We start from the raw sequence: 10,528 nt of genomic DNA, 5'->3' as shown, positions 1-10,528 counted from the left end.
GCCACAAGCACTTACAGTGCCCACCCTTGGCGCCCTTACATACTCTGAGTATATAGAGCTTATAAAATGCCACATGCACTTACATTGCCCACCCATGGCGCCCTTACATACTCCGAGTATATAGAGCTAATAAAATGCCACATGCACTTACAGTGGCAACCCTTGACGCCCCTACATACTGCGGGTATATAGAGCTATTAAAATACCACATGCACTCCCAGTGCCCACCCTCGGTGCCCTTACATACTCGGAGTATATAGAGCTTACAAAATGCCACATGCACTTATAGTGCCAACCCTCAACGCCCTTACAAACTCCGAGTATATAGAGCTTATAAAATACCACATGCACTCCCAGTGCCCATCCTCGGTGCCCTTACATACTCCGAGTATATAGAGCTTATAAAATGCCACATGCACTTATAGTGCCAACCCTCAACGCCCTTACATACTCCGAGTAGATAGAGCTTATAAAATACCACATGCACTCCCAGTGCCCACCCTCGGTGCCCTTACATACTCCGAGTGTATAGAGCTTATAAAATGCCACATGCACTTACAGTGCCCACCCTCGGCACCCTTACATACTCCGAGTATATTGAGCTAATAAAATGCCACATGCACTTACAGTGCCCACCCTTGGTGCCCTTACATACTCCGACTATATATTGCTAATAAAATGCCACATGCACTTACAGTGCCCACACTTGGCGCCCTTACATACTCCGAGTATATAGAGCTAATAAAATGCCACATGCACTTACAGTGCCCACACTCAGCACCCTTACATACTTCGAGTATATAGAGCTTTTTAAATGCCACATGCACTGATACTGCCAGACCTCGGTGCCCTTACATACTCCGAGTATATAGAGCTTATAAAATGCCACATGCACTCCAAGTTCCCTCCCTCGGCGCCCTTACATACTCTGAGTATATAGAGCTTATAAAATGCCACATGCACTTACATTGCCCACCCTTGGTGCCCTTACATACTCTGAGTATATAGAGCTTATAAAATGCCACATGCACATACATTGCCCACCCTCAGCGCTCTTACATACTCCAAGTATATAGAGCTTATAAAATGCCACATGCAATTACAGTGCCCAACCTTGGCGCCCTTACATACGCCAAGTATATAGATCGAATAAAATGCCACATGCACTTACAGTGCCCACCCTTGGCGCCCTTACATACTCCGAGAACATAGAGCTTATAAAATAACACATGCACTTATAGTGCCCACCCTTGGCGCCCTTACATACTCCGAGTATATAGAGCTAATAAAATGCCACATGCACTGATGCTGCCCAGCCTCGGTGCCCTTACATGTTCCGAGTATATAGAGCTTAAAAAATGCCACATGCACTTACAGTGCCCACCCTCGGTGCCCTTGCATACTCCGAGCATATAGAGCAAATAAAATGCCACATGCACTTACAGTGCCCACCCTGGGAGCCCTTACATACTCTGAGTATATAGAGCTTAAAAAAAGCCACATGCACTCCCAGTGCCCACCCTCGGTGCCCTTACATACTCCGAGTATATAGAGCGTATAAAATGCCACATGCACTCCAAGTTCCCACCCTCGGCGCCCTTACATACTCTGAGTATATAGAGTTTATAAAATGCCACATGCACTTAAAGTGCCCACCCTCAGCGTCCTTACATACTGCAAGTACATAGAGCTTGTAAAATGCCACATGCACTTACAGTGCCCATCGTTGGCGCCCTTACATACTCTAAGTATATAGAGCTTATAAAATGCCACATGCACTTACAGTGCCCACCCTCGGTGCCCTTACATACTCCAAGTATATAGAGCTTATAAAATGCCACAAGCACTTACAGTGCCCACCCTTGGCGCCCTTACATACTCTGAGTATATAGAGCTTATAAAATGCCACATGCACTTACATTGCCCACCCATGGCGCCCTTACATACTCCGAGTATATAGAGCTAATAAAATGCCACATGCACTTACAGTGGCAACCCTTGACGCCCCTACATACTGCGGGTATATAGAGCTATTAAAATACCACATGCACTCCCAGTGCCCACCCTCGGTGCCCTTACATACTCGGAGTATATAGAGCTTACAAAATGCCACATGCACTTATAGTGCCAACCCTCAACGCCCTTACAAACTCCGAGTATATAGAGCTTATAAAATACCACATGCACTCCCAGTGCCCATCCTCGGTGCCCTTACATACTCCGAGTGTATAGAGCTTATAAAATGCCCCATGCACTTACAGTGCCCACCCTCGGCACCCTTACATACTCGGAGTATATTGAGCTAATAAAATGCCACATGCACTTACAGTGCCCACCCTTGGTGCCCTTACATACTCCGACTATATAGAGCTAATAAAATGCCACATGCACTTACAGTGCCCACCCTTGGCGCCCTTACATACTCCGAGTATATAGAGCTAATAAAATGCCACATGCACTTACAATGCCCACACTCAGCGCCCTTACATACTTCGAGTATATAGAGCTTTTTAAATGCCACATGCACTGATTCTGCCAGACCTCGGTGCCCTTACAAACTCAGAGTATATAGAGCTTATAAAAAGCCACATGCACTTACATTGCCCACCCTTGGTGCCCTTACATACTCTTAGTATATAGAGCTTATAAAATGCCACATGCACTTACATTGCCCACCCTCGGCGCCCTTACATACTCTGACTATATAGAGCTTATAAAATGCCACAAGCACTCCAGGTGCCCACCCTCGGCACTCATACATACTCCAAGTATATAGAGCTTATAAAATGCCACATGCAATTACAGTGCCCACCCTTGGCGCCCTTACATACGCCAAGTATATAGATCAAATAAAATGCCACATGTACTTACAGTGCCCAACCTTGGCGCCCTTACATACTCCGACTACATAGAGCTTATAAAATACCACATGCACTTACAGTACCCACCCTGGGAGCCCTTACATTCTCCGAGTATATACAGCTTATAAAATGCCACATGCACTTACAGTGCCAACCCTTGACGCCCTTACATACTCTGAGTATATAGAGCTTATAAAATATCACATGCACTCCCAGTTCCCACCCTCGGTGCCCTTACATACTCCGAGTATATAGAGCTTATAAAATGCCACATGCACTTACAGTGCCCACCCTCGGTGCCCTTACATACTCCAAGTATATAGATCGAATAAAATGCCACATGCACTTACAGTGCCCACCCTTGGCGCCCTTACATACTCCGAGTACATAGAGCTTATAAAATGCCACATGCACTTATAGTGCCCACCCTTGGCGCCCTTACATACTCCGAGTATATAGAGCTTATAAAATGCCACATGCACTTACAGTGCCCACCCTTGGCGCCCTTACATACTCCGAGTATATAGAGCTAATAAAATAGAACATGCACTTACAATGCCCACCCTCAGCGCCCTTACATACTCAGAGTATATAGAGCTTATAAAATGCCACATGCACTGATGCTGCCCACCCTCGGTGCCCTTACATACTCCAAGTATATAGAGCAAATAAAATGCCACATGCACTTACAGTGCCCACCCTTGGCGCCCTTACATACTCCAAGTATATAGATCGAATAAAATGCCAAATGCACTTACAGTGCCCACCCTTGGTGCCCATACATACGCCAAATATATAGATCAAATAAAATGCCAAATGGACTTACAGTGCCCACCCCTGGTGCCCTTACATACTCCGAGTACATAGAGCTTATAAAATACCACATGCACTTACAGTGCCCAACCTGGGAGCCGTTACATACTCCGATTATATAGAGCTAATAAAATGCCACATGCACTTACAGTGCCAACCCTCGATGCCCCTACATACTCCGAGTATATGGAGCTTATAAAATACCACATGCACTCCTAGTGCCCACCCTCGGTGCCCTTACATACTCCGAGTATATAGAGCTTATAAAATGCCACATGCACTTACAGTGCCAACCCTCGACGCCTTTACATACTCCAAGTATATAGAGCTTATAAAATACCACATGCACTCCCAGTGCCCACCCTCGGTGCCCTTACATACTCCGAGTATATAGAGCTTATAAAATGCCACATGCATTTACAGTGCCCACCCTCTGCGCCCTTACATAATCCGAGTATATAGAGCTAATAAAATGCCACATGCACTTACAGTGCCCGCCCTCGGTGCCCTTACATACTCCGAGTATATAGAGCTAATAAAATGCCACATGCACTTACAATGCCCACCCTTGGCGCCCTTACATACTCCGAGTATATAGAGCTAATAAAATGCCACATGCACTTACAGTGCCCACCCTCAGCGCCCTTACATACTCCGAGTATACAGAGCTTTTTAAATGCCACATGCACTGATACTGCCCGACCTCGGTGCCCTTACATACTCCGAGTATATAGAGCTTATAAAATGCCACATGAACTCCAAGTTCCCACCCTCGGCGCCCTTACATACTCCGAGTATATAGAACTTATAAAATACCACATGCACTTACATTGCCCATCCTTGGTGCCCTTACATACTCTGAGTATATAGAGCTTATAAAATGCCAAATGCACTTACATTGCCCACCCTCGGCGCCCTTACATACTCTGAGTATATAGAGCTTATAAAATGCCACAAGCACTCCAAGTGCCCTCCCTCGGCGCTCTTACATACTCCAAGTATATAGAGCTTATAAAATGCCACATGCACTTACAGTGCCCACCCTTGGCGCCCTTACATACGCCAAGTATATAGATCGAATAAAATGCCACATGCACTTACAGTGCCCACCCTTGGCGCCCTTACATACTCCGAGTACACAGAGCTTATAAAATACCACATGCACTTATAGTGCCCACCCTTGGCGCCCTTACATACTCTGAGTATATAGAGCTTATAAAATATCACATGCACTTCCAGTGCCCACCCTCGGTGCCCTTACATACTCCGAGTATATAGAGCTTATAAAATGCCACATGCACTTACAGTGCCCACCCTCGGTGCCCTTACATACTCCAAGTATATAGATCGAATAAAATGCCACATGTACTTACAGTGCCCACCCTTGGCGCCCTTACATACTCCGAGTACATAGAGCTTATAAAATGCCACATGCACTTATAGTGCCCACCCTTGGCGCCCTTACATACTCCGAGTATATAGAGCTTATAAAATGCCACATGCACTTACAGTGCCCTCCCTTGGCGCCCTTACATACTCCGAGTATATAGAGCTAATAAAATGGAACATGCACTTACAATGCCCACCCTCAGCACCCTTACATACTCAGAGTATATAGATCTTATAAAATGCCACATGCACTGATGCTGCCCACCCTCGGTGCCCTTACATACTCCAAGTATATAGAGCTAATAAAATGCCACATGCACTTACAGTGCCCACCCTTGGCGCCCTTACATACTCCAAGTATATACATCGAAAAAAATGCCAAATGCACTTACAGTGCCCACCCTTGGTGCCCTTACATACGCCAAATATATAGATCGAATAAAATTCCAAATGGACTTACAGTGCCCACCCCTGGCGCCCTTACATACTCCGAGTACATAGAGCTTATAAAATACCACATGCACTTACAGTGCCCAACCTGGGAGCCGTTACATACTCCGATTATATAGAGCTAATAAAATGCCACATGCACTTACAGTGCCAACCCTCGACGCCCCTACATACTCCGAGTATATAGAGCTTATAAAATACCACATGCACTCCTAGTGCCCACCCTCGGTGCCCTTGCATACTCCGAGTATATAGAGCTTATAAAATGCCACATGCACTTACAGTGCCAACCCTCAATGCCCTTACATACTCCAAGTATATAGAGCTTATAAAATACCACATGCACTCCCAGTGCCCACCCTCGGTGCCCTTACATACTCCGAGTATATAGAGCTTATAAAATGCCACATGCATTTACAGTGCCCACCCTCTGCGCCCTTACATATTCCGAGTATATAGAGCTAATAAAATGCCACATGCACTTACAGTGCCCGCCCTCGGTGCCCTTACATACTCCGAGTATATAGAGCTAATAAAATGCCACATGCACTTACAGTGCCCACCCTTGGCGCTCTTACATACTCCGAGTATATAGAGCTAATAAAATGCCACATGCACTTACAGTGCCCACCCTCAGCGCCCTTACGTACTCCGAGTATATAGAGCTTTTTAAATGCCACATGCACTGATACTGCCCGACCTCGGTGCCCTTACATACTCCGAGTATATAGGGCTTATAAAATGCCACATGAACTCCAAGTTCCCACCCTCGGCGCCCTTACATACTCCGAGTATATAGAGCTTATAAAATACCACATGCACTTACATTGCCCACCCTTGGTGCCCTTACATACTCTGAGTATATAGAGCTTATAAAATGCCAAATGCACTTACATTGCCCACCCTCGGCGCCCTTACATACTCTGAGTATATAGAGCTTATAAAATGCCACAAGCACTCCAAGTGCCCACCCTCGGCGCTCTTACATACTCCAAGTATATAGAGCTTATACAATGTCACATGCACTTACAGTGCCCACCCTTGGCGCCCTTACATACGCCAAGTATATAGATCGAATAAAATGCCACATGCACTTACAGTGCCCACCCTTGGCGCCCTTACATACTCCGAGTACACAGAGCTTATAAAATACCACATGCACTTATAGTGCCCACCCTTGGCGCCCTTACATACTCTGAGTATATAGAGCTAATAAAATGCCACATGCACTGATGCTGCCCACTCTCTGTGCCATTACATACTCCAAGTATATAGAGCTAATAAAATGCCACATGCACTTACAGTGCCCACCCTTGGCTCCCTTTATCAGCAGTTTGGCTTTTAAACAGGGCAGGAAGAGGAAGCTGTCCCTCTGTTCTTTAAAAACCACTGCAGATCAAAATTTAAGCTGTGTTGATTTTTAAACATAGAGGTACAGCTCCCTCTTCTGGCCCTGTTTAAAAACCATTGACTGCACTGCTATGTACAACCTCGGTGTCCTTACCTACTCCGAGTATATAGAGTTTATATACTCTGATTATGTAGGGCCTTCGAGGGGTCTGCTCAGCAATGCCACATGCACTCACAGTGCCCACCCTTGGCGCCCTTACATACTCCAAGTATATAGATCAAATAAAATGCCACATGCACTTAAAGTGCCCACCCTTGGTGCCCTTACATACTGCGAGTACATAGGGCTTATAAAATACCACATGCAGTTATAGTGCCCACCCTTGGCGCCTTTACATACTCCGAGTATATAGAGCTAATAAAATGCCACATGCACTTACAGTGCCCACCCTCAGCGCCCTTACATACTCCGAGTATATAGAGCTTATAAAATGCCACATGCACTGATGCTGCCCACCCTCGTGCCCTTACATACTCCAAGTACATAGAGCTAATAAAATGCCACATGCACTTACAGTGCCCACCCTTGGCGCCCTTACATACTCCAAGTATATACAGTAGATCGAATAAAATGCCATATGCACTTACAGTGCCCACCCTTGGCGCCCTTACATACTCCGAGTATATAGAGCCTATACAATGCCACATGCACTTACAGTGCCCACCCTTGGTACCCTTGTATACTCCGATTATATAGAGCTAATAAACTGCCACATGCACTTACAGTGCCCACCCTGGGAGCCCTTACATACTCCGAATATATAAAGCTTATAAAATGCCACATGCACTTACAGTGCCAACCCTTGATGCCCTTACATACTCCGAGTATATAGAGCTTATAAAATACCACATGCACTCCCAGTGCCCACCCTTGGTGTCCTTACATACTCCGAGTATATAGAGCTTATAAAATGCCACATGCACTTACAGTACCCACCCTCGGCGCCCTTACATACTCTGAGTATATAGAGCTTATAAAATGCCACATGCACTGATACTGCCCACCCTCGGTGCCCTTACATACTCCGAGTATACAGAGCTTATAAAATGCCAGATGCACTTACAGTGCCCACCCTCTGCGCCCTTACATACTCCGAGTATATAGAGCTAATAAAATGCCACATGCACTTACAGTGCCCGCCCTCGGTGCCCTTACATACTCTGAGTATATAGAGCTAATAAAATGCAACATGCACTTACATTGCTCACCCTTGTTGCCCTTACATACTCTGAGTATATAGAGCTTATAAAATGCCACATGCACTTACATTGCCCACCCTTTTTGCCCTTACATTCTCTGAATATATAGAGCTTATAAAATGCAACATGCACTTACATTGCCCACCCTCGGAGCCCTTATATACTCCGAGTATATAAAGCTTATAAATTGCCACATGCACTGATACTGCCCACCCTCGGTGCCCTTACATACTCCGAGTATATAAAGCTTATAAAATGCCACATGCACTGATACTGCCCACCCTCGGTGCCCTTACATACTCCGAGTATATAGAGCTTATAAAATGCCTCATGCACTTACAGTGCCCACCCTTGGCACCCTTACATACTCCGAGTATATAGATCTAATGAAATGCCACATGCACTACAACTGCCCACTCTCAGCGCCCTTACAACCTTAGAGTATATAGAGTTTATAAAATGCCACATGCACTTATAGTGCCCACCCTTGGCGCCCTTACATACTCTGAGTATATAGAGCTAATAAAATGCCACATGCACTCCAAGTGCCCACCCTCGGCACCCTTACATACTCCGAGTGTATAGATCTAATGAAATGCCACATGCACCTACAGTGCCCACCCTCGGCGCCCTTACATACTCCGACTATATAGAGCTAATAAAATGCCACATGCACTTACAGTGCCCACCCTTGGTGCCCTTCATACTCCGAGTATAGAGCTAATAAAATGCCACATGCACTTACAGTGCCCACCCTTGGCGCCCTTACATACTCCAAGTATATAGAGCTAATAAAATGCCACATGCACTTACAGTGCCCACCCTCAGCGCCCTTACATACTCCGAGTATATAGAGCTTATAAAATGGCACATGCGCTTACATTGCCCACCCTTGGCACCCTTATATACTCCGAGCATATAGAGCTAATAAAATGCCACATGCACTTACAATGCCCACCCTCAGCACCCTTACTTACTCCGAATACATAGAGCTTGTAAAATGCCACATGTACTTACAGTGCCCACCTTTGGCGCCCTTACATACTCCGAATATATAGAGCTTATAAAATGCCACATGCACTGATACTGCCCACCATCGGTGCCCTTACATACTCCGAGTATATAGAGCTTATAAATTGCCACATGCACTCCAAGATCCCACCCTCAGCGCCCTTACGTACTCCGAGTATATAGAGTTTATAAAATGCCACATGCACCTAAAGTGCCCACCCTCAGCGTCCTTACATACTCCGAGTACATAAAGCTTGTAAAATGCCATATGCACTTACAGTGCCCACCCTTGGCTCCCTTACATACTCCAAGTATATAGAGTTTATAAAATGCCACATGCACTGATACTGCCCACCCTCGGTGCCCTTTCATACTCCGAATATATAGAGCTTATAAAATGCCACATGCACTCCAAGTTCCCACCCTCGGCGCCCTTACATACTCCGAGTATATAGAGTTTATAAAATGCCACATGCACTTAAAGTGCCCACCCTCAGCGTCCTTACATACTCCAAGTACATAGAGCTTGTAAAACGCCACATGCATTTACAGTGCCCACCCTTGGCGCCCTTACATACTCCGAGTATATAGAGCTTATAAAAAGCCACATGCACTGATACTGCCCACCCTCGGTGCCCTTACATACTCCTACTATATATAGCTTATAAGATGCCAAATGCACTTACAGTGCCAACCCTCGACGCCCTTACATTCTCCGAGTATATAGAGGTTATAAAATACCACATGCACTCCCAGTGCCCACCCTCGGTGCCCTTACATACTCCGAGTATATAGAGCTAATAAAATGCCACATGCACTTACAGTGCCCACCCTGGGAGCCCTTACATACTCCGAGTATATAGAGCTTATAAAATGCCACAGGCACTCACATTGTCCACCCATGGTGCCCTTAAATACTCTGCGTATATAGAGCTTATAAAATGCCACATGCGCTTACATTGCCCACCCTTGGCGCCCTTATATACTCCGAGTATATAGAGCTAATAAAATGCCACATGCCCTTACAATGCCCACCCTCAGCTCCCTTACATACTCCGAATACATAGAGCTTGTAAAATGCCACATGCACTTACAGTGCCCACCTTTGGCGCCCTTAAATACTCTGAGTATATAGAGCTTATAAAATGCCACATGCACTTATACTGCCCACCCTCGGTGCCCTTACATACTCCGAGTATATAGAGCTTATAAAATGCCACATGCACTTACAGTGCCCACCCTTACTGTCCTTACATACTCCGAGTACATAGAGCTTGTAAAATGCCACATGCACTTACAGTGCCCACCCTTGGTGTCCTTACATACTCCGAGTATATAGAGCTTACAAAATGCCACATGCACTGATACTGCCCACCCTCGGTGCCCTTACATAC

This window comes from Pleurodeles waltl, chromosome 7 (genome assembly GCF_031143425.1).
Source record: "Pleurodeles waltl isolate 20211129_DDA chromosome 7, aPleWal1.hap1.20221129, whole genome shotgun sequence".
NCBI lineage: Eukaryota > Metazoa > Chordata > Amphibia > Caudata > Salamandridae > Pleurodeles > Pleurodeles waltl.
Note: the sequence above shows the minus strand (reverse complement) of the source record.